The 27,263-nt window shown below is 36.6% G+C and overlaps 1 protein-coding gene across 4 annotated transcripts in view; it reads left to right on the top strand.

Moving 5' to 3' along the window:
- The window catches only part of kdm6ba (lysine (K)-specific demethylase 6B, a), a 148,476-nt gene that overhangs the window by 59,289 nt on the left and 61,924 nt on the right, over positions 1-27,263 (top strand). For all 4 annotated transcript variants that reach the window (XM_087260915.1, XM_087260920.1, XM_087260917.1 and 1 more), the window contains exon 4: positions 4,787-4,831. The gene's annotated coding sequence lies outside the window, so the exon portion shown is untranslated. The remainder of the gene's footprint in view (positions 1-4,786; positions 4,832-27,263) is intronic.

Raw genomic sequence — 27,263 nt, forward strand, 5'->3', positions numbered from 1 at the left:
CACTGTGCCACTGTGACGCCCTCTGTTCATACTTAAATTCTGTAATGTGTTTTGAGGTTCACCAACATAACTCCTGTGCGACGTTTGGCAAATGTCTTGTGTGATTTCCATGGGCTTGCCTTCAAGGATTAAAACTGAAACTGTCAATATTGCAGTGTAACAGCAATAACATTGTGTGTAAGAAAAAGATAATAACATCAATCACTAATTTTACAGACTAGTGAAAGTACAATCTGACTATGAACACTATTATAGCACAGGTATACATTGTACCACAAGTTTAATCTAGAAAGTTTTCATGTCATCAACTCAAGTGATGTTATATGAACTTTTGTATCTTGTTGTTGTTGTTGATAATTCAAGGCAAACCAACAGTTTTAATACCCTGCCAAGATGAGCATTTTGACTATAAAGTGCCTTTGCTTATGTACACCTACACCAGTCACTATAGTTAAGAAATGTACTTGTATACCTAATTATTTCAGTCAAGTGGCATTCCTACAGCTCAAACAGCTGTTGCATAGCACTGATAATGCCAATAGAACTTGCACATTGAATGCAATGCAGGTCAATTTGCTGTAAAATGTTTCCTAAAAGCATTTGCAATAGTCCTTGTCTTTTATTTCAGATTGTTTTGGTAGCACTGTTTTGGGAAAATTCACCCTTAAAGAGCTCTTATGAATCTCATCTGAAACTTTTAGATGTTAGTATCAGTATTGTTAGGTTTTAGGGTACTTATAAGCTAGTGTGCTCTAAAATAATGACAACATTTAGGTTTAGAAGATATAAAACTGATAAAAACATGTAAAGCTTGTAGTTTGTTAGTTCCTCCTAAATGGAGCAATGATTGCCTCACTACAGTTTCTCATTAAATCATATAAATCATAACCAATCAAATGATCTTTAGTCTCTTATGAGCCTCGCCCCCTTCGACACTTCTCATTTGCTCTTCATTTGATGCACTTGAGCTCAACCAATTTCACTCGCAGAGCAGTAATAAAAACAAAACGCTATTGGCTGTTTTTTTTTTTAAAGAGGAGGAGCTACATTATGTCCCACCCTCTCTTCATGTTTCAGTTGAGATTATGTCAAACATCGAATAAAAAAAACACATTTCAATGCGCTTCATGGGACCTTTAAAGGTACAAAATGTTAGCAGTCAGGAATCAGCCAATGTCAGGCCATCATAAAGCAATGTCCAGCAAAGGTTTGCGGTGTTTCTCACAGTCAGTAGTGGACTGAGTGCATTAAGTGGGTGTTCATAAGCAATGCTGGTCAGTGCGAGATCTCTGATTGGCTGTTCGGTTCAGCGAAGAAATCTGTGCACACACAGGAATAAAAACCAAACTGCTTAAAGCAAGCAAAGAATTCAAGACAAATAGAAGACTCTTGCATCTCAATACACAAATATATGAGCTATCTGGAATAGAACAAGTGATCAGCGTTAGTCATATTCAAAAAGCTGCTTTGACTATCAGCTGACCTAGTTTAAATGTTCCTTTTTGAATGACAAATATAGGCTATTGATAACTGCTGATACATAGACAGTTATTTCCTCTCACGCAGACACAGAGCAGACTGCTTGTTGGCTGTTCGATGTAATCTTTGCAGTGTGTTCAAGTTCAACTTTCAAAAAGCTCACCATGCGAGATGACAACAGTGCTGCTCTGATGTCATGTTTGGTGTTTAATGACTTGGGAAATGCTGTATTATGGGTGCCTACATTTTGCAGTGGCATAGGCTTGATTCCCAGCAGAAGTAATAACTCTGATTCTGTGTTGTAATTGCTGTAAATCTAAGATGACAACATGTGATGTTTAACTTGGTGTTGTTTACATAATCGGTTTGAGGATTATGCATTTCTGAACTTTAGTTTTATTTATGTTCACATTAAGATTGTATGTAGACATCTACTTTCACAAATGCTTTAATCTTGTAATTATGGTTATGTTTGAATTATGACTTGAAAAACCTTGATAAAAGGTAAATGTATACCTGTACGTTAATAAAAGTGTCTCCTTAATGCATAAATATGAATATATATTAAGTGATGTAGTGCATTACCCTGTTTGTTGTAAACCGACCCTATTGGGTATTAGGGTTGGGCGATGTCGACCAATTTGGCGTCAAATGATGTCTAATGTGAAACATTGCGATGGTCGATGTTGGCGTTGGCGGCGATTAATTAATTATTTATGAAAAATTAATTAATTCTCAATTAATTAATTATTTGTATCCTACCGTTTCAACTACATGACTCTCATGGTCTTTGTTTTACCCATAACCAAATCATAAAACCCATAACCAAATCTTAAAAGTTACACACAAATTACCACCTGTGAATCACTTTTTCCGTGAGATTCTGGCATGAATAGGCAGAGTGATCTGTGTCGCTATAATAGCGTTGACAAACTTGGTTGGGAAAAAAGGTTCACAACTAACAGGAACCAGCCAACAGTATCTGAGGTTTTCGCTAAAATTACCAAGTATGAACATGAACATGAAAGTGAAAGATTAAAGCTGTGCACTGAGGCTGTGGCACATTACCTGATAGATTCGAAGAGACCGAAGACTCATTAGATAGAGACAAGATGAATTAAATGTCATGTTTAACATCTGTAGTGGGACGCAATCCAGCAGTACTTAATTGAAGAACTGTCTGACTTGCACTGCTCTCTAGGGTTTTGTGCTCAAAGCACCCGCTGACTGCTGGAGCTCAGACGTGCACATTCACTGCAGCGCATGACCGAGTGTGTGTGTTTTTGTGTGGTCATGTGATGTACATTTTCAGCAGTATAGTGTGGAATCAGGGCTTTTCAGAAATGTTAGATGAAACGCCAGCGTGGACCTAAATCGTTTTCATTCTAAAATGTAATTTTAAAACCAAGACGTATTAGTATAAATGGCTTAAGTGTGTATTTTTCACAAGCGGGTTGCTGCTGCGATGGGGCCAGGGCAGAGGATTGCGATGCCGGCTCAGCATTGTGATGTCTGTCAGCCATCGCGATGGACTATGGCATTGTCTATCGACCTAACCCTATTGGGAATTCATACGGGCTAAAAGATGTTGTATAAATACAACAATGCGATATTTTGTTTTTCTGCAATTATATATTATTATACATTGAGATAAAAAACTTCACCAGATGGCTTGAATAGCTCTATTTGGAGGAAAAATCACATTAATTTAGATTGATTTGGGTAATTTGTAAGGGTGTGAATCATGTATAAAATTAATTAAGAAATTGCAATCAAGAATAATTTCAATAGAGCAAAGAAAAAAGTAAAATAAACATTGCTTTATGGTTTTCCAGAGAGTCAAACCATATTTAGGTACAGAAATTGAATAATGAAATTTAAAAATAAAACTGTATAATCTTCATTAAAGTAAAGTGCCTTTAAAACACATACACTACCTGACAAAAGTCTTGTCGCCTATCCAAGTTCTAGAAACAACTAATAATAACTTGACTCCTAGTTGATCATTTGGTATCAGAAGTGGCTTGTATGAAAGGCAAAGGCCTCTAGATTACGCTTATTCATTCATTCATTCATTTGCATTTTGGCTTAGTCCCTTTATTAATCCGTGGTCGCCAGAGTGGAATAAACCACCAATTTATCCAGCATATGTTTATGTAGCGGATGCCCATCCAGCCACAACCCATCACTGGGAAACCCATACACACTCATTCGCACACATACAAACACCATGAAAAATTTGGCTTACCCAATTCACCTGTACCGCATGTCTTTGGACTTGTGGGGGAAACCAGAGCACCCGGAGGAATCCCACACCAACACGGGGAGAGATTACGCTTATTTTACCCAAAATAAAATATTATCATGCTTTGATTTTTAATTATTAAATTAGGACGGTCAGCTCTGACTTTGCTAAGACTTGTTACCTAACAGAAATAATGTTCAGTATAGAATATAAAGTCATGGTGCAGTGGAAAAAGAATTAACATTGCGTATGACTCCCATGAGCTTGGAGGACTGCATCCATGCATCTCTGCAATTACTCAAATATCGTATTAATAAAGTCATCTGAAATGGCAAAGAAAGCATTCTTGCAGGACTCCCTAAGTTCATCAAGATTATTTGGATTCATCTTCAATGCCTCCTTCTTCATCTTACCCCAGACATCCTTAATAATGTTCATGTCTGGTGACTGGCCTGGCCAATCCTGGAGCACTTTGAAGTGGAGCTAAAGTATGACAAGGAGCGCTATCCTGCTGAAGAATTTGCCCTCTCCTGTGACTTGTAATGAAAGAGGCAAGCCAGAGTCTTGATACCTCAGGCTGTTGATGTTGCCGTCCAATCTGCAGATCTCTCGCATGCCCCCATACTGAATGTAACCCCAAACTCCTTCATCAAACTTAACTGATTTCTGTGAGAATCTTAGGTCCATGTGGGTTCCAATAAGTCTTCTGTAGTATTTGTTATAATTGGGATGAAGTTCAACAGATAAATCTATCTTCTGCCACATTTCCAAAAGATCAATTAGAAGTCAAGTTATTATTTGTTGCTCTTACAACTGGGATCGTCAACAAGACTTTTGTCAGGTAGTGTACAAATGATAATGTTTCACTCTGTTTTCGTTATACTTTACAATTACTCTGTATTCTCCCATGTATTCTCAATTGTTGATCGACTATAATCCCGATTCAACATTGTGTATCCTGTGATGTGGCTATTGCAGACACACACATTGCAATATCAATGCTGAAACGATATATTGTGCAGCCCTAGCATTCATTCAATTTATTCTTTGTATGTTCCACAGATTTCCACGGATTTGGAATGACGAGGGTGATTTGGAATCATGAAGGTGAGTGAGAATGTCACAATGTAAATATTTGCATCCCTTTTAGTAGAACTTTGCACACTATGACCAATTAGCAGCAGCATATAATTGAAGGGCATTAGAAGATCATTTAAAGTGTAAGAAAACTCCCAAAACTTCAGAGCCTGCCTGTCTCTCTCACATTCTCTCCCTAGAGTCAGACAGGAGCAGGACGGGGGTGGGGATTAGACAAACCGACGCCCCCTCCACCATAGGTGCCCACTGTAGGAGGCACACATATGTCTCTGTCCAATAGGTGGGCTGAAACAGAGACACCGCAGTGTTTTTCAGTAGTCTGATGGATGTGGCCTAAAGTGACTCAGTCTCTGGTCAGCGTGCGAGTATGTGTGTCTCTTCCGCTCTATTTTTATATTTTTGGCGAGCCTTTAAACCCAAAAGGTGACTCACTCTCTTTCTATGGGCTAAAACCAGTGTGTGTGCAGCGCAGAGAGAAGCGAGAGAGTCGAACACACAACCTTGCACACATTTGTAAACAGCAGCCATATATACATGCATCCATGCACACAGAAACTCCCTGACCCCATGAAGAAAAGCCTCACGTGCCGAGGCGTATACAGACCAGCTGCATGTGGTTTGTGTTTGTGTGTTTGACCCTTTTTCCCTTTCCTCCCTCGTTTTCCCCGTCCTTCATTCTCTTTGGACTCTTAGCTTTTCTTTTCTAACATCCAGCAGCTATCAAAGCACTGACCGAACATCCCAACACGCACACAAATGCCACATTCATAGCAGTCCACATACTAACTCTTTTGTATGCGAGTTAAGAGAATCCAGATGCACGTGTCTGTTCACCTCTGTGTGTGTGTGTTTGGTCTAAGCTCGAGCTGTCTGTTGCTGACTCAGCTGATAGGGAGCACTTTATAGGGTCTGTCGGACTGATCCCACTGCAGTTTATTAGGTCTGTGGGCTTTCTGGGCTCACTTTCAGACTCAAGACTCTGAACACTGAACAACGTTTGGGCGGAACATTCTGTGTGGTTACCGTGTCATGGAGCTGTCAGAAGGAAACATGGTGTTCTAGTCAATGAGAGTGTGTGTAAACTATTGTTCAAAAGTTCAGGGGCAGTTATTGTTTGATGTTGACATGAGCATGGATGAATTAATATTTAGCAAAAGCGACAGTAAAGACTTTACATCACAAAAGATTTTTCTTTCGAATGAATGCTGTTCAGAGAATTCTGTAAAGGACTATTATGGTTTCTACGAATATAATAAGCAGGAAGACATGGCTCTTGAGCACAATATCAGCATTTTTGAATGTTTTATGACTGGATTAATGGAGTAAATTCTTGGTATTACAAAAATAAATGACATTTTATTGTGCTGTTCAAGTTCAATAAAAAAAGTTGTACTTAATATGTTTGTTTGTTTTATCAAATAAATGTACCCTGGTGTTTCAGCAGAAATGCACCAAAGGCCAATGGTGGTCAGCAGAACTACATTAACATTTTTACCTGGCATTAACATGCTCTCTGGTTCATTTCTTGTCAATACTTTATTTAGACCAGGGGTGTCCAAACTCAGTCCTGGAGGGCGGGTGTCCTATTTTAGTTCCAACCCCAATAAAACACACCTGAACCAGCTAAACAAGCTCTTTCTATGTGTACTAGAAACTTCCAGGCAGGTGTGTTGAAGGAAGTTAGAGCTAAACTGTGCAGGACACCAGCCCTCCAGGACTGAGTTTTTTACACCGCTGATTTAGACCCTTTTATCCTATTTGAAACACATTACATATAGAGATGTAACAATTCACCGTGAGCCAGTTGAAAATCAATTCAAATATGTGACTATTCTAGCCGGTAGAAATGTTGAACAAATCGCGATACATTTTTTAAACAGAGAGGGCGATGTGTTTACAGGCGCAAACTCGCTTTACCTGCATGTCAGTGGCAAGCAAGAGGTGACAGCGGTGAAGTGCAGTAGACAAAACACAACCTGTGTGCAAACACTGCAAAAAGACGTTCACTTATACTGACAGGATAACAAACATGATGCACATAAACCGTCAGCACAGTGGAAAACTGTCACAGACGTCTATACACAAAAAAAAAAAAAAAAAAAAATATATATATATATATATATATATATATATATATATATATATATATATATATATATATATATATATATATTAATCAGCCAAACCATGCGGACCGGATGATCACATGGTACCAGGGCCCCGCTGGCCGCCACGTTGGGGGGCCCTTGATAATGTCTCTGGGGGCCCCCTAAATGTTTAAGCCTTAGAATTGTCCTAATGTTTAACTCCTGTCTCTATTCAAATGTATAATTAGGCATTTTATATTTAGTTTTTTATGCCTGGATCGTGTGTCATGTGAATGGTTTCATCCCTATTTAAATCACTTTCACGTCTGGGCTGATTACTTATGAATTGTTATCAGTTACTGATTAAAGATTGCATGACATAATTTGTAGGCGGCTATATAATCTTTTAGATTACACATTTATGGTAATGTAATCTGACTACTTTTGTATTACGTTTAGATTAGTTTTGTGCTAATCCCTAATTGACCGCCTAATTGCGTTTACTGAAATTGGAAAGACTTGTACAGTTTTGACAGATACAAAGAGAAAATACAACCCAGCCTAAAATCATTCATTCATACCCCTGGCAAATTCTGACTTAAAATCACTTTTAGTTTTTTTTTTTTTTTTTTTTTTAACAATGCACAAGATTCTCTCAAAATATAATAAGACTATGAACAAGAGGCATAATTGTGGAGAAAAATATATTTCAACAACAGCCTCAGCAGCTTCTTTTAAAAATGAAATGCGTATTTTATAATAACTGTATACTTTAATAATTACAAAAATTTGATTTGATTACATAATCAGGATTTCATCTGATCTGTTACTACCAAGATCTGATCACTTTTCAGGCTTTTCACGAAAATGGCTGTTAATAGCCAAGATTGGCGTGTCCAAACTTTTGGTTTGTATTGTATATGTACATGTACATATAGCATATAGCACAGGCAACCTGAGGTCAATTCCCAGCTCAAGGTCCTTTGCTGATTCTTCCCCTCTCTCTGGTCCCCACAGTTTCCTGTCTGTAATCTCCACTATTGTGTCCAATAAAAGGTTAAAAAACCCTAAAAATAATTATGTTAGTAAATTGAGTATGTCAAACCTGCAGAAATCCTGTTATCACAAGTATTAGTATTTGTATTAACAAGATCTAAGAAATTTGCTTCAAAAACACATCTAAATCTAAGCCTGATAGTGTGCATGTGTAAACAAAACCATATGCCTTTCTGTCTTCGTACATTCTGTATTTATCAATCAACCTACTTGCACTTTTGTATTTTGCACCTTGGTATTATTCATATGTTGGGAGCTGATCACAGTTAGATACATATATACAGGTTTAAACATGCATTAATATTAACTGATATAGTGAGTTACTTATAAAGTCATGAAATCAGAGACTCTCCAGTTTCAAAACTGTGGCAGTTGGTCAGATTTCAGATGCATGTTAGTACCAGGTGTGAACAGCTTTGTGTCTCTGTTTACCATTTGTAACTGGATCACAAGAGACGGATGGTAATACCAGGTGTAAACAGAGCCAAGGTCACGCACACAAAGTGCACTAGCAAAAAAAATGTGTGTGATTGTGTCACAGTGCGTTATTTGTCACATAGTGAATAAAAAGAGTGTGTAGGAGTACTCATGGCAAACTATTGCACATCAAAGCAAATCAATTGTATATTTTCTTGCATGATTTAGCTTTTTCTGAATTATATTAAAGGGAAGTTCACACAAAAATGAAAATATATTAACCCTCAAGTGCTTCTGAACCAATTTATGTGTTTTATTTCTTCTGTTACACACAAAAGAAGTTATTTTGAAGAAAGCTGAAAGCCTGTAATTCAATTTAAGTTTATTTGTATAGCCCTTGTCCCAGTAATTATCATTCCAAGTTAGCTTTATTAAATGACAATCAAAGACAATCAGAAAGAGGTAGGGTGTTGTGTATCGGGTGGTCACTGTATATAAATAGTTAGTGTGCTTTCATTATTATGTTTGTGTGAATAATAAATTTGCAATAAAGTGATTGCATCACTACAATAACTAGGAGCAATAGGTGTATTGCTTAAGACTTTGCGCTTTACTCAGAGGGTTGGCATTAATCTCTTCAAGTCTTTTGTTGGAAATGTCAATGGTTAAAGGTTTTCAACATTTTTTAAAATATCTTCTTTTGTGTTTAACAGAAGAAAGAAACTCATATACATTTGAAATCAGGGAGAGTTAACATATTCTCGGGGAGAACATTACCATAAAATCCATTTAAAGGGCACCTATGATTAAAATCATCTTTTGTAAGCTGTTTGGACAGAACAGTGTGTTGGTAAAGTGTGTCCACAGTCATATTAGGTTGATATGAAGACAGTAAGTCTGTTTTTTTTTTCCTGAAGTTCAAATAGGATCTAAATCCCTTCCATTTTAAGACCAACCGCAACGTGACGTAGGTGTGCAGTTTCCCCACCCACTAAATTGATTGACAGCCATTTATTAACATGTCTCTGTAGTAGCGCTTATAATCATATCAACAAGACAGGACAAGCGCAAAGTAACTGAGATTAAAAAATCTGTTCAGCTCCCTGTGATCGTCTGCACCTCAAGAATGAGCTGTACAAGTTTAACATGTTTTTAATACAGTGCATGTTTGTAATAAGGACGGTAAAATCGCTATCACCACAGCTGCATAGTGTTAGAACAATTACAAAAGAAGGTTTATTTTGTACAGTAACATAATAGATGTCCATACAGCAGTGGATATTAACATGTATCCTGAAACATTTTCCATGCAAAAAACAGTGCAAAGCTAAATGTGTATGTGTGTGCATGCAAACTTTATAACAATATTTAGTGTGATTCATCATTGTAGAAAGGCTTGAATTAACTCCAGAACAAATACATCAAATAACAGTTGGAAAAGATCTTAGAGTAGTAAGGGAAATCTACTTCATTCTTATTTGTCACTGTGTTGCTTATCTTTGTGAAGGCTACAAGAATTAGAAAGATTTCTATTGCTCTGACACGCACATGGGATTGGTGGGCGGGGAGAACCAGCTCATTTGCATTAAAATCACAGGCAACAAAAACAGCTCAATTTTCCAATATACACAAAGCTATAATTAATAATCAGGTGGGTATTTTGAGCTGAAACTTTACAGACACATTCTGGAGACACAAAAGACTTTAAAATCTTGAAAAGGGGATAAAATAGGTCCCCTTTAACATTCTTTAAGTGATTCAATCACAATTGGTCATTTAAGATTGTTTGTATCTAGTAAAATTGTTATAGGACTCTTGTGATCACTTGACCGTGGTCAGATTTCAATAGCTATGTTTTCATCCAAAGATGCTAACTTAATTTATGCAAAACTGGAATATGGCATGTAAGACATGCGAAAAAAGCTGCTTTTCTGTTCAAGTAATCAAGGAAAACGAAATCATCAATTCCTGATTAACTGTCAATAAATATCAAAAGTAAAAATGTAATTTGCTGTGGTAGGAGAAGCTGCGTAATGAACTGAATAAACAAACCCTTATTTATGTGGCTTCAAAAACTTGATAAAAACTGATTGTAAACCGTGTCTTTTGCACTTCGCACTACACGTCCCATATGATTAACCAAAAACAGGGTTAATACGGTCATGGAAAACCTGGAAAAGTCATGGAATTTTGGCATGGCATTTTCCAGACCTGGAAAAGTTTTGGAAAAACAGAAAAACCCACAGTTTTAGAAAAGTCATGAAAATATCTGTATACTTGAATTAGAGCCGCACGATCACGAGAAAATCTGACATTACTGTATTTTGTATTTCTGTGATGTATATTGTGATGTAAATACAATTTCCCCAGATGATTTAAAAGGTTTATGTGGATTGCTTGGGGGGATTTTGTAGGGGAGTGACTCTTGAAGAAAATATATAACAATTAAATTACAGCATAGATAAATAAATTATAGCAAAGACAAAAGTAAATTATAGTTTCCAGGTATTCACTGTTCAGGTACAGATGTTGAGTAATCAACACTGCATAGTCTTCATTGTATATTTATTAACCTTTAATAAAGTTTCAAAAAATGTCTTGTGGCCGGATGTTTTAAACTGTCAAATATTAAAATGCTCACACAGTCACAGGCCTTAAAAGAACAGTTTACTCAAATATTAAAATCTACTAACTATTTAACCACACTTCACTTGTTTCAATACTATAGGAGTTGTTTATTGTCTTCTTTTTGTGTTCATTAAAAAAGAAAAAAAAGAATGTTTAAAACAAGTGAAGGGTGTAATGGAAATGGTAAGTAGTTTTTGGGTGAACTATCTCTTTATAAATGCATGCAGATGATCAGCTTTTACTCCATTATGATTAAACTCTATATTAAACTATAATCCCAACCTTGGATATCCTGCGATGAGGCTATTGCAGATGCACACGTTGGGATGTCGATGCTGATACGATATTTTGTGCAGCCCTAACTTAAATATAGTTTAGTTGTCTTTACTTCTTTTCTGTCCTTGGCCTAAAACATGCTCTCAGATTATTAGTGCTGTTTAAGCATTATCAAAATCTATTTTACATAAATATAAACACAAATGTAAATGAAACAGATTGTTGCATGTTTTATGATCTGCTGTAATAAATTTGAACATCATTGTTTTTATTAACCATGTATTTGTAGACGTTACATAAATCGATAGATCATGAACATTTATTTTCTAGGAAAGTCTTGGAAAGGTCATGGAATTTTAGTAGTAAAATGTGCATGAACTCTGCAAAAAGCATTGAAATACCAGATGCACACATACTATTTGTGAATATTCAAAATTGTGTGCCCACCTGTTCACAAGGGAACCTTAAGTATTTACTCCTTTGCAACTCTTACGTTTCACACACACAAACACACACAGAGACTCTCAAACTATCTCTGTAGCTCAGGGCCAGAGGCTAAAGGTGAACGTTCAGATGGGAGAGTTGACCACATGAAAAGCCTTGCTACTGCAGGGTGGTAAAGGTCACCTTCATAAAGGTCAAAGTTCATCTGGGTCAGTCATGCTTCTGCACGTGTCCTAAGCAGGTGTCCTAGCAACCGAACCCAAGTGTTTGCTGAGTAAACATGCATCCGGATGCCCGAGCCCAAGCTCACCCACACACACATGCACACACACACATACACATACACACTTTGATGTTCTGGATCCCGGTGGGTTAAGATGTGGTGGAAATGTGGAGCAGATTTTCCAAGGACTTTTTTTCCTGCTTTTCCAACCATGTGAATTCAGAATTTATAAAACAGAGAGCCTCTTTTAAGTGCTTGCGTTATGATTTGATCTAAGTAGTGTTGTATTTAATGAGAACACTTAAGGATTCATTAATTGATCTGTCTTGGATGTTGCATGATTTGCTGAATTGTTGCCACCCTCAGGCTGTGTTGTTTAACCAACTATAAAAAGGTTGATAGTATAAATAACTTTAGTTAACTCAGCAAGATTCTCTTTAAACTGTAGTTGGCATGCAAGAGAAAATACGAGAAAGGACAGTTGAGGCTAAGGGTGCACTCACTCTATGCTATCTGAACTGTGCCCAGGCACATTTCCCGGTTCCTTTGCTAAGTGTGAGTAATTCAAATCGGGCCCTGGCGTGGTTCAGTTGGCCGGTGTTTTGACGATTTCTGCTACCTCATCAGAATGTGCTAAAGGTACAGTAGCTTATTCTGTTTTGTTTTATCTACTAAAACAGGGTTAGCACATCTTGTCAGCTTCCAATGTCTATCAGAATGAACTACCATATTAAATAAGGATGTAAAAACACTGGTAGCACATATTATCAGCTTCAAATATCTTTTGAAATTAACTACTACTCTGTTGAACAATGTAGAAAAAGGCGTAGCAGCTCTTTAAATTCCTACCAGTGTGAACTACTGCTTTTTTATTTCATTAGTTTTAAATTTAATTTGTTTATTACAGTGGTAGTCACGCGACGTCACTTTTAAGTATCTGTTTCATCTGGATTTATTAATATTTTTACTTTTCAATGAACTGTCATAGTTTATTAAAGATGCAAATCCCTCACTGAATGTCAGCTGCCACCTTCAGCAAACCTCCTAATACTTGCAAAAGTGGTGGATCTGATCTGCTAAATATTTGACCATGTCACTGCTGACTGTGTCGCTGACTAAAACAATGTAACTAAAGAAATTTCCACTGTGCTGAGCGAGGGCACTTCTATTTTGTTAAACTGAACAGTCGTATCGCAAGTGTGCTCTGGTTCGGAAGGCAAAATGCAGTGTGAGTGCAGGCCGTCGGAGGAGAGGGGAGGGAGGACAACTGCACTTCAGCACGGTTCAAGGCGACTGTGCCTAGTGAGAGTACACCCTAATGTAGTGCTTCTTGTGTTGCATTGTGTTTTATGTCTGCTTAAGTTATGTTGTGACCATAAGAAGGAATTTAACCAGCCCAAGTAAAAAATATTCTAATTAAATCCACACATTAATCTCTTTTTTGTGTTTTGTTTTATACACACACACACACACACACATACAGTGGGGGAAATAAGTATTAAACTTGTTGCCATTTTTCTCAGAAAACATATTTCTAAAGTTGCTGTTGATTTGGAATTTTCACCAGATGTTGATAATAAAACAAAGAAATCCATATATGAACAGAAAACAAAACTAATTCGTTCACAAATTAAGTAATATGTAAAAAAAAATAAAATAACAGAAAAAGGTATCAAACACATAAAGAAAGGAAGGTGTAGAAAGGCAGTGAAGGCCAAGAAAGCAGCTGAAATCTCTCAGTAGTTCTTCAGAAACTCTCTGCCCTTCCTTATTGTAAATTAATATTCACTGCTTTAGTCCAACACCTACATTAGCAGGAGAATGAAGATGAAACCAGGGTGGACATTTCAGCAAGACAATGATGCAGAACACAGCCAAGGAAACTCTCAGATGCTTTCAGAGAAAGAGAACAAAGCTTTAGAATGGCCCAGGCAATCCCCTGACTTAAATCCAATAGAAAATACAAAATAAAGATCAAACTTGATAGACGAAACTCACAGAACCATCAGGATTTTTACACTCTGTTGAGGTCTGCAAAAACACACATGAGCAGTGCATGACTTCATTCTCCATATGAGAGGTGTCTTTATGCCATATGTATATATACGGTAGTCATTTTTGAATGTTTACAATGATGTCATGTATTGACAATGTCTTTAAACATTAATAATGTATTCATACATTAACAATTAAAAATAAAACACATTTCACAGTGTTCATGTTTTACTTCAATTGAAATCAAATAAATGCAGCCTTTGTGACATGAGGCTTCTTGAAAAATAGCATTGGAAAAAGCTCGCCTCAAACTTCACATCTATTATTGTTTTTTTAACTAATCTAATATATTTTTCAGTTTTTTACATGCTGCCACAACATTTAAGGTCTTGCTTAAAGTTTCCGTACATTTAGTGTGCATGCACATGCATTTGTGTTTGCACATGTGCTTAGTAAGAATTTAAATGCCTTGTTCAAAACGTGTCGGTGTCTGTAGGCCACTCTTGTGCAATACAGCTCCATGTGTGTGGATGATCATGGTTTCTGCTGGTCTGCCATAGTTCCTGCCAATGTTTATTTCTGAGCCTGTTTGTTTATCATCTTATAGCCCATGTGAATATAATTGTGTTTGAGTGTGTGTGTGTGTGTATGTGTGTGTGTGTGTGTGTGTGTGTGTGTGTGTGTGTGTATAGTATACAAGTTATATGATTCCGCCTGCTCCTTATAGTTCACGTTTATGCCTGTGTTGCCAGCATTACTAAAAATATCCCTTAAACCCGTTCACCTCCTCCTGCACCCCCTGCTGGATAATCTCCCCCCGCTGTGGATCGCTCCACCCTGTCATGAAATGCAGGCTGCTTCTGCTTCACATTCCACACAGCAGAACAAACCAAGTAAAGGGGGGTTATTCCCAATTAGCTTTTTTTTGCGTTACAATTCACAGTATGCAAACGAGGTTAAAAATAGATTTATTTTTTCCACGTTTATGTGCACACAGAAGTTTTACTTTGCTGCAAAATTGATATGCATGTGTGCAACCGTAGTGCATATGAGTGTGCATGCAACTGATCTCCCAGATTACACTTGATTATGGATAAGGTTGGTTTCAATGCATGTGTTTTTATTCCCATATGAGCGTGTGTGTTTGGCCAGCTGTGTGGAGGTACATTCTTTAAGCTGCAGGCGGAGGGGGTTGGAAAACAGAGCAGGCAAATTCCAAATTCCGATTCCCCCTCTGAACATGTCCAGAGCTAAACTGCAAGCCCAACAAAACTCACGTGGCTCTGTTTTTCTGTTTCTTATGTTTTTTCTTTGAACAGAAGCTAGTTTGAGCTGATGCAGAGTAGATTTTGGCCGTTCTATAGATTAAAATTCTGTGTTGTTTTAATACTATAATCTTGGGATTGGCGTGTTATGATGTCATAATAACATGATGCCAGCCCCGCCCCCTTTTGCTCCCACTAGTCTAAACAGGAAGCACTTTGGCTCCTGTTTTTCAGGGTCTCAGATAAACTGTAGGTTTCTGCTTTTCTTTTTCACGTCTTCTCTGACACAGATTTGACAAATGTAATGTGTTCTTAGTAGTTAGTATACAATAATATGGTTGAATCTAATCATTTGAAGAGTTTCATTTGACACTAATCCTAAAAGCTGTAGGTGTTTGTGTTTCTATGTGTTGTACATAAATAATATTTTTATGAAGATTTTTTAGTCCTGTTAAAAAATTATTAATTATTATTAATTAATTATGTTGAAGTAAAAACAGGAATATTTATTTAAAAAAATAGGTGCTATGAGTTTTCTGTTTTAATATATTTTATAATGTCATTTTTTTACTAATTTTACAACAGCAAGTCATTCTAATATTCTGATTTGATGTTTGAGCGTAAAAATCTTAATATTATCAAATCTGCAATAGGCATGGGACGATAACTGTTTTCAAGGTATACCACGGTTTGGTAAAGGCAAGGTTTTAAAGCCCCCATAATTTTCTGCCTTTACTGTCCTATGGTATATGTAAGATTTTTATTTACATATTTTTTAGGACAACAGTACCTCTATAGCTGAAAAGATATCGAAAGATGCTGTCTAAAATAGTAAAGAAATCTGTGTTTTTGAAACAAACGTAGACAGCAGAAGTTATTGATTTCTTTTAAATATTTTAGCCTGACATGTTTACTCTTCTAAAATATTATAAATCTTTTAAATAAAATACCTTGTGTTCAAATAGGGAAAAAGCTGTGTTTTTTTTATTCAGACATTTAAAAAGTGGATATTTTAAAGCAGTAATAACAACATCGTGAAACCCTAAACTGTGATATTTTTTATCAAGATTATCATACCATTATAATCCTATACCAGCCCATGCCTAATTTACAATGTTAAATCTTATGTGCTTATTTTGAAGTGTAAACCATAATACTTTAAGATTCTTCGATGAGAATGAAGTTGAAAAGAACCGTTTTAGTTTCAAATCATAATCTTTTATAACATAAAATTTCTTTACATATCTAAATAAAAAAAGCAATATATTATGTGGGCAACTTGGTGGCGCAGTGGGTAGCACGATTGCCTCACAGCAAGGAGGTTGCTGGTTCGGGAATTGGCTGGGTCAGTTGGCACAGTCTTCCTGTGTTTTCGTGGCTTTCCTCCGGGCGCTCTGATTTCCACCACTAGTCCAAAGATGTCCAATAGGTGAATTGGGTAGGCTAAAATTGACCGTAGCAAATGAGTGTGTATGAATGTTTCCCAGTGATGGGTTGCAGCTGGAAGGGCATCCGCTGCAAAAAAACATGCTGGATAAGTTGGCGGTTTATTCCGCGGTGGAGACCCCAGATAAATAAAGGGACTACGCCGAAAAGAGAATGAATGGATGAATATATTATGTTGATGGAATATAACATAAAGAATAATATTGTTAGATTAAAAAAGAAAATAGAAATAGGATTGTCTATGTTGGATCAAAGCAATTTAAATACAGCTGGTAAAATAAGTATTGAACACGTCATGTTTTTCCTGGTAAATATATTTCTTAATGAGCTGTTGACCAACATCAGCATACAACCACAAGATAACCGGATCACATCAAAAAAAAAAAACTGCACCCCTGCAGGGGGTTTGAACCAGATGTGAGTTTCTTCAAATTTTGTGTGATACGAACATTTAGAAATGAAACTAAATAGACAGTTGTTGTATAATTTTATTGGTTATTCATAATATGAAATGTAATCGTAGGCTTGAAAAGTATTTTTGGAGAATTTGATGTGTCCCTATTCAGACAGAATGCGCGAACATGCTGCTCAAGAGTCGTTTCAAAGATGGCCGCCGAGTGAAATGACTTGCCTTAAAGCAGGGGTGACCAACCCTGTTCCTGGAGATCGACCTTCCTGCAGATTTCAGTTGCAACCTATATTAAATACACCTGCCTGTAATTATCAAGTGCTGTTCAGGTCCTAATTAATTGATTTTGGTGTGTTTGATCATGGTTTGAGCTGAACTCTCTAGGAAGGTCGATCTCCAGGAACAGGGTTGAGCACCCCTGCCTTAAAGGGACTTTGAATTAATTTTTTTATTTTATTTTTATTTTCCATACTTGCACAGTTCTGTAGGTCTCATTTATGATCTCTGATCTTTTAGTTCTTATTTTCTATTTGATTCAAGTCAGGTGATTGGCTGGGCCATTCTAGCAACTTTCTTTTTTTCTGAAACCAATTGAGATTTAACATGGCTGAGTTTGGGATCATTGTCTTGTTGAAATGTTCACCTTGGTTTCATCTTTATCATCTGTTAGTGTAGATGATGGGACTGAAGCAGCTAATATTCATATACACTGATGATGGGCAGGCTTGCTGAAAAAGATTTCACACCTTTTCACACCTCCCTTTATTCATGTATTCAATACTTTTCCTTGTGTTATTTCATTTTATGACACATAACTTCATTTTAAAACTATTTAGTTTAGTTTTCTTTGTATGTATGGATTACTTTGGTTGTTAATGCCATCTAGAAAATATTTTAAGTAACAGTAACAGGTCAAACTGATGTAGTAAGTATACTATGCAATCACAAATGTGAATCTGATCACACATGATGACTGGAGATGCATGTTGAAACTGAAAATAGAGTTTAGATGCACCTGAAATGGATGGCAATGTTATTATGGGTGTAAAGTAGAGAGAAATGACTATATTTTTGTGTAAGTAAAGGGTGCTCTGACACACACAGACACACACGTGCGCCATCAGCTTTGAAGGTGTATGCATGTTCATCAGGGCGGCTGGCTGACTGTGGCAAACTAGCAGACTGAATAGCACTTAACCTTCACCTCACATTCACAGTGGGAATGTGTGTGTGTGTGTGTGTGTGTGTGTGTGTGTGTGTGTGTGTGTGTGTTTTGCTGGCACACATTAATAGATTATTGATGCACTCGTATGATGGGTGACAGTCAGATGGAGGTGGAAATGGACCTGTAATTTCGTGCTGTTGCCAGACAGACAACACAAATAGTAATTTACATCCTCAAAGGAAACAGTTTTTCACGTAGAGATAGAATTAGACAAAAGCAAGAATGGATGGGAGGAAGTGATAATGGGGTTCTCTTTCACACACACCTCAGTCTTCACTTTGAACAGATGGGTTGAGGTATCAGTTTTTAATGAAAAACGGAGTGTGAGAGTCACATGATCGGCTTTCACACATACACGTTTCAAATCTTTCTGTAATTCACATACAGTTGTCTATTGAAAATACGATGGATGGTTCAGTCTACAGAAGAACCTTTCTTGAGTAATGGAATAATTGCGTGTATAATGGTATAATTGGAAGTGCATACTGCCGAGATTATATTCTGTGTAGTATGGTAGTGGTAATTGTTAGACTTGGGAAATGATAAAACACTTCATTCTTGATTGTATTTATAGATTTTTATGCATGAAAATACTCACAACACATCCAAACTGCAAATAGCACAGACCACAACAAAAATGTGTTGGGGAAATTTATAATCGTTTATTAGATTTTATGGAGATGCACTCCCACTGCAATCATACCAATCGATCTAACATTATAAAATCTTTCCAAATAGAGATATTAATTCATTTGGAAAAAATTTTATTCATATCGAAAAAATAAAAAATACTGCAATGCTAGATTTTTCCAATATTGTGCAGCCCTTGTGATAATGTATATACATGCTAGACAATCCAAGATCAATCACATTTTGTGAAATTTATAGTCTAACTTTAGAAATCTAAGGATTTCATTCAGTCTGTACATGAAAAAAGACTAATTATTGTTCCAATCTGACTGAAATCATCTTGATTTAAAAAAAAAATGTAAGTAAAAAAATGAATGTTTGAAAATGTAATATCTGCAACGCACACCTAGGCTGCACTTTACACTGTGCGCTATTATTACATTTTAAGTAAATTAATATCTATTTTGATAAAAAAAAAAAAATAAATAGTGCAAAGCTGAATTTTCATCATCTTTGCTCAAGTTTTGTACTGCATGATCTAGGGTTGTCACCAGGGCTTGACATTAACACCCACCAAATGCGGGTAGATTTCAGCGGTGGCGGGTAACACAGACCCTTCCACTAGCCACCTTGGCTGGTTGAAAATAATTTTCCTTAGATAATAATTCTTAAAAGCAGGGTTTGGATAATAAGGATGTTCTAATATGCATGCAAAGGCAATCTTAGAATTGAGAAACAACACGACTGACAAAAGTTTTTGCATGAGCAATAGAAAGCAGGTGAATAAGAGGCTAACAGCTAATGTGATATGCGCAACTGTTTAAAACGCGTGTGCGCTCCCATTTCCTTGCGTGAAGCAGCTGTGTCTATAAACTGGTGTGATTGGTTCTCTTTCAAATAGACTAGACAAAAAGTGATGAACATGCACCCACAGTCTTGCTGCTTTGAAGAGCTCCAGATTTGTCTTTTTGTAAGCAGCACCGGTTGCTTTCACTTGAACTATTTTTTTAACAGATTATTTATGGGTCCAACGTTAACCATGTGTGTGTGTGATCATCCTTTCATTATCACTCCGGATGTTTTTTACCTGCTTTCTTTTGTGTTAATATGGTTTAATTATCATTTTTTTTCAATAGCATTGCCTTAATGGGAGATTAACTCCTCATTTATGTGTAGTTAACTGGTGATCTGGGACCTTGAGCCAGGACAGATTACTGTGCATATATTTTGCTAAATAAAAGGTATAGTATACAGCTATATTTAGCTTGTTTTGACACATTTAAAATTTGTGGCTTAGAAATAATTAACTGTTTATGTTTGGTGTGGTCAGAGATCAATTTGGTAACTCCTTAATTTTGAGCTCTAAAAATTATGTGAAATAAAAACTAATTTTAATACTATGAAACCGTGACCCATTTGCTCATGATTATTAAGCAAGCTCATCCATGACACACAAAAAGTGAAATGAATGAGAAGGCATGTCATAGTCTTATTTATGTGCATAAAATATATTTTCCCAACAATAAAATTGTGGCTAGTGAAAATGGTGAGTGGCTAGTAATGTTGGAAAACTACTAGCCACAGTGGCTGGTGATACAAAAAGTTAATGTCAAGCCCTTGTTGTCACGATAAAGAAATTCGGTACCAATAGATACTGAAATAAAAAAAAAATTCAATTTTTTAACTTTTGAGCACTGTTGAGCACGTTCTTAAACATCGCTGATTTGCCATTGTGTTCATGTGCTCAACAAAATGACTGTGATTGGCCATGAAGGTCAAATGCTCCAATGTCCCTGTATCTGTGGTTATACTCTCTAAACTGCTGTGAATTTGGTGAACTGATGTCCTTCATGGCCAATTACAGTAATTTCTGTTGAGCATGTGAACACAATGGCAAATTAGTGGTATTTAGGAACATGCTTAACAGTGCTCAAATGTTAGGGGAAATGTGCATTTTTTAAAATTTCAATACCGTACCGAATTCCAGTATCGTGACAACCCTAGCGTGATCCCAATCATAGATAATCATTCAGATGTGCTGATTTGGATCTCAAGAAAAATGTCTGATTATTACGTTGAAAAAAATTGTTTGAAAATAACTGAGTTTGGGTGACGCAGTGGCGCAGTAGGTAGTGCTATTGCCTCACAGCAAGAAGGTCACTGGTTCAAGCCTCGGCAGGGTTAGTTGGCGTGTCTGTGTGGAGTTTGCATGTTCTCCCTGCATTTGCGTGGGTTTCCTCTAGGTGCTCCGGTTTCCCCCACAGTCCAAAGACATGCTGTACAGGTGAATTGGTTAGGCTAAATTGTCCGTAGTCTATTAGTGTGAATGAGTGTGTATGGATGTTTCCCAGAGATGGGTTGCAGCTGGAAGGGTATCTGCTGCGTAAAATGTGCTGGATGAATTGGCGGTTCTTTCCGCTGTGGCAAACCCAGATTAATAAAGGGACTAAGCAGAAAATAAAATAAATGAATGAGTGAATATGGGAAATCTCAGCTAAAAAACTCAGCTAAAGTTGTAGTTCATTTATTATAAATTATATTATTATTATTATTTTGGGAAGGAAGATGATTTCTTTAGGGGAAAATATTCCTTACTTTAATGGGTTGAGTTTCTGTGGAAATACTCTATATTATATTTGATCAGATTTTTTTCCAAAATTTGCAGAATCAGATAACATTTTGCGATTTTTACTGCAAATTTCATTTTTATGACTGGTTTCTTTAGCCGTGGTCACGAAGACTTCCATTCATACGCATGCGAATGTGACAGACCAGAAACGTTTTGCAGTTCACTGGATTGTAAAGTTCAAGCTTGGTAAACTCTGGCTTGCAAAATCGCATCAGGGGATTGCGTGAGACCCCAATAGAAGATATGGACCAATCGCTTGCTTTTTTTAATGGCTAATCAGATTGTTTAATCCCACCCCATTTTGCAGCACTGCACAACGGAATTTTGCATGCTCAAACTCTAGTGTGACTACGGCATTGTTATGACCTAAACCGGTCACCACAAACAAGGAGAAGACAAGTGCAATTGCGGTAGAAAAATATATTTATTTACTCAATTCTATAGTCATGTTGCTAGCCCTAAGACAAAAGATAGGCGACGATCAGATTCCGTCTGCAGCCCCTCTTCCTCATGTCCGAGACAGACATGCTATTTAAAACAGGGCAAATCCACCATACACCGGTGTTTTCAATCCCGGCGCAAATCATACAAAACATTAATCAGGACAGCAATCAACATGCCTCCATCCCTTTAAGAGACCAATGTACGACAAAGGGTGTCTGCCAAAATATCCCCTTCCCCTTAATATGATAAATCTTCAAGTTTTACAGCTGTAAAAAAAAAAAAAAAAAAAAAAGACCATCGCATTAAACGTTGGTTAGGATTTTGTAAAGTTATCAAAAACATCGAAGGGTTATGGTCACAATAGATCACCACGGGCGATCCACCCCCTTCTAACATGGCATCAAAATGTTGGAACGCCCAAACTAAAATCTGTAATTCTGTCTGGATTTTCCATGTCATGTAAAATTATAGGGCATGAGGTGTTTCTGTGGTCGTACCATTGTTACTAATTATCTGGTAATGATCCTAATGGGTTAACAGTGCTCACATGAACTGATTGACAGTTTTCATGAAAAAAAAGCTTCTTTTAAACCTGTGGCAAAAGCAGAAGTGGTGCATTGTGGGATGCATTCTTAGGAATGTGCTGATTGGTAATTGCACACAGCTGTAGCTCATTAGGCTTTAATTGCCAATTAATCAGCCGCTCCTCTTGTGTGTTTTAAAGGGAAATAAAGATGGAGAATGAGACGTTGGAAATGTTGAAAAGAGGAAAGGATGCGTGCCATTGGCAAATAAGCGTTATTCTTACTTTCCTTTCTCTATGTCAAAACTCCGTTTTTCTGCTTCTTACCAACATTTCTCTGCTAGAAAATGGGGGAACAGAAGGGTGCGTGCCATCTTGTTTGATTGGAAGTTCATGTTTATTAATAAAAAACACCAATTTTCTTAATGTATTGAAGTATCTGACAGTTAAACGTATTCCAATGTACATACACTGACCAAAGTTGGCCAACAGTTATATTATGGAAATCTATTAATTTGACTGGTGTGCTGTAGGCTGCACAATATATAATTTCAGCATAGGTTTGCACGGTTTTCCAGTACTATGGTAGTATCGTAAAACTATGGCTCCAAAATACTGGAGGTGCCAATGTACTTTGTAAACAGTAGTATTTTCATTAACGATGTATCTACAATACATAATGTTGCACTTGGGAAAATACGCTAAATAGTCTACTTACATGTTTGTGCAACAATAGACCATTTTATTTGAATAGTCTGTGGAGCCCTTTAAGGTTGCAAAACTGTGTAGAATTCATACCTTTAGCCTATTGCACGTTTTCTGACTCTACAGTTCGGGCAGACATCTGAATCAGTTTATTTCTGTTCCTGTCAATATGATTGAGTTGCTACAAAACCACAACGATTTTTTTTAAAAGAACGACTCACAACGTGAAATATTGAATTACTTTAGATTCTTACCTGATAAGACAAAAAAAAAACAATAGATGAAAAACAATAAACATTGAAACAGGTTTTGATTACTTAATATAATCAAATTAAGTAAACAAATTCTTTTGGAAAAATGTTCTTTTTGTAATGAATTTGTTCGGTATAATTTGTATCTTTATGAATTTATTGTTGCTCAGTTATCTACAAAATAAACATAAAGAACTAATGCATTTTAGGTGAAGCGATGTTCAAATATGTTTTTCAATAATAGGGGAATTATGAATTCAATTCAAGTAGGCCTATTATAACATAAAAAACAGTATTTCTGACTATTTTCTTTATTTCATAGATTTGAGTTATGAATTACAGTATCGCAATACTACTTGGTATCACGATACTTCAGCTGGTATAGTATTGCAAAGTGAATTAATGCTATAGCGACAACCCTATTTCATCATCGATATCGCAATGTGATCATTCGCAATAGTCATATCGCGAGTAAATTCAATGTTGAGTCTGTATTATTATTCATCACTTCTCAAGTGTTGTTTGAGGATTTTAAAAGCATAAAGACATAAAGAAAATGTACCATTTGTAACCTTAAAAATTGTTAACGATTAATTTTATTGAATTGTTTATAAATCCAAGACTATGCAAAATTATTTTACATTTGATTCAATTACTGTTTGCTGAATACAGTTAGACTCAGTGAAACAATGTTTATCTAATATGTATCATTTTCTTTATTGAGTTTATCTATATTTGTAGATTGTTTATGATGTTTTATGCAGATGCACTCCCTAATCATCCCAATCAATCAATGCTATTTTTGTCCAAATAGTTATTCAAGTCATCTCGTAAAATTGTTCATAATCACTATATATATTGAAGAATTAAAAAATATCTCAATGTTAGATCTTTCTTATATTGTGCAGCCCTAGTATGTTGTCACACAGAATTGATTGTTTGCATTACATTAAAAAACGAGTATTTTGCTGGTTTAGTCTGTCTGAAACCCAACTTTTAAATCACAAGTAAACTTAATGAAATGCAGGCATCACAATGAAGTTAAGGATGGATCGTACATGCTGACGCAGGCTTATTAGTCGTTTGTGTCACTCAATCAGATTTTGTTCTGTTCTTACGTAACTCTGCAAAGGACTTTGATAATGCCAGCGGTCCCTGACACACATTTACACGCACTCTGTTCTCTTTTGTCTATTGGCGGAGAGTCAACTATTTCACTTCTTGTTGGCACAGAGCCACATCTCTGCAGTAATAAATCAATACAATGGAAATTATGTAACGCTTGGGCCAACGGCACCGTGGACGATAGTGTATATGTGGCTTTATTTGGCTTCGGAATTCTCTCTCCCTCCCTTCCTTTCTCAGGGAGATTTTTCGAATAACTTTCGCCTTTGTTGGATCATGGGAATGGAACTCATGAAAGAGAGCTAAAAATAGCTTGAAATGGCATCATTGTATCGGGAGACGGCTTTTGTGTGCGCATGTGCATGTTTCTACATTATTACTGAACAATGTAAACATGACTCTTTTTTGCACAAAGTCAGCAGGTTTTTCATCCGGCCTGCTTTATAGGTGTCACAGTAGAGCGTTTCAATCCTCATCTGCTGTCCCCATTTAAGGGTGTGAGTGTGTGTGTGTGTGCTTGAGGCTAATTTGAGGTGACAGTAAGAAAAAAGTTCCAGAAAAAAACAGCTGTTTCTTTATTTCTTTCTCCCACACACATTTCACTGATAATGTATGCATTCAAACAAGGTCATACATACACACGTCACACGTGCTTTTTTTTCTTCTGCTGGATTTTCTTTTTCATCCAATCACAGAAATTCGGGGGCAAGTTGGAGCACTCACTCCCTCGGGCTCTGCGATTGGTTGGGGAAATTTCAAATTAAACCAAAAAAACAAACCATCAATTGGCTTAAGATTGGCAAGCAAAATTCGGGACATTGCAACCTGCAGAACCTGGGAAAAATAAATAAATAAATAAATAAATAAATAAATAAGGGGAAAAAAGCCAAATGTGAAATGTCAGATGTCTCTGTTAGTGTATGCTACAAATGAAATTTCCCTACGGGTAGTGCTTCATTTGTGAATTGCGAGGTCCTGGAACAGATCAGGGTGACGGATCCGGCATGTTACGCAAGGATGGAGAGGTGTCGTGCATGAAAGTGAGTAGGTTAAGGAGTCGTTAAAGAAAGTGAAAGTGAACAGCGGACATGGGAGAAGGGCTGTTGAGGAGGTGGATAGGTAAAATGAGGTGCCGGATTCGGATCCGGCATGTTCTGGCACAAATTCAGCCCTGCCTATGGGGACAATTAAAATTAAAACTAACAGTCATCAAAAATTTAAATATAAGAGGAAATATTCACACTGACATTTTGCAGTACTCTATCGCTCAGTTGTTTTCAAAATGTGGTATGGTTCAGTTCAGTACGGTACGGGTCAGCTGTATCAGGCTCCACTGCCAAATGTTACCCTTTTGGTAGGTGTGGTGTACGATAGAAAGCTGCAGTCGATATCATTCTCGATTTAAGAAATGTAAAAGTAAACCTGTTCGGGTTGTTCACGTATCATATGAGAAGCACTTCTTACAAAACAGATGCTTTATACTCATAATTGTGTATAAATATTAATTACTAACCTTTTTATGAACATGATTTGATTATAGCTGCAGGTCATGATAATGCGAAACAGTCTACTGTAATTTCTGCAATTATATTAAATAAATAAAACATATATGAACACAAACAGACCCTTACAGTCTTCAAAATGTTACCAATTACAGAAAAATTATCTAAAACATTTAGTACATTTAGGCTTTATTTGGGTTCAAAAACTTCTGTAAGACTGTAAGAAGACGCATTTCAATTATCACCACAATAGGACACGCGGCAGATTCTGTTCTTCTTGCCATGTGACTGTGTGTTACAAGAAAACAACAAGGTTTGAGCCTGGGTCGACAATGGCTCATTAATTTATGTATTACTACGATATAATGTCTTGGCTGTGTATTTTTTTGTTTTGTTTTCAGTCTTCTGGCTTGTTGCAATCAATGATGACGATTCTCTTTAAACCAATAGTGTTCAGCTGTGCATGTAGCTCCCCCCTTTTGGTACAGTTGTGTTCTACTGTTGTGCTTTGGAAAGGTTTTGACAGTGGAAACAGGCGTACCATACCTTAATTCCCTTTAGTAACGGACCATGACAATCTATAAAAAAGATCACGGACACGGCACAATCCTGAAATCAATGAGAATAGTTCTGCGTTTTTACCAATGTTTTCACTTTTTCTGTGTAAACTATGGCTTTGGGTTAATGCTGATCCAAAAGCATGTAAAACATCCCATTATATGTTTTTGCTCTAAACTCACCTCATTACTTCAGTCGAGTGTTTAAAATTATTCATTCTGTCAGTTAATTCTGTTTTTGCGTATTTGCAGTTTCAGCAAGATAGTGCCGTCTGGCTTTCGGAGATGTACAGAGCTGTGTCACCCTGACAACATGTGCATGAAAATTGCAGCTTTTTCTTTCAATTTCATTTCAATGAATTGTGCATGAATTGAGTAGGCTAAATTGTCCGTAGTGTATGTGTGTGAATGAGAGTGTATGGGTGTTTCCCAGTGATGGGTTGCAGCGAAAAGGGCATCCGCTGTATAAAACATATGCTGGATATGTTGGCGGTTCATTCCGCTGTGTTGACCCCAAATTAATAATGAGACTAAGGCGAAAAGATTATGAATGAATTAGTTGTGCAGTCCTACATACATGGTTTACTTGCATTTGTCAGATTAT

Source organism: Danio rerio, chromosome 7 (assembly GCF_052040795.2).
Source record: "Danio rerio strain M-AB ecotype USA chromosome 7, GRCz13ab, whole genome shotgun sequence".
NCBI lineage: Eukaryota > Metazoa > Chordata > Actinopteri > Cypriniformes > Danionidae > Danio > Danio rerio.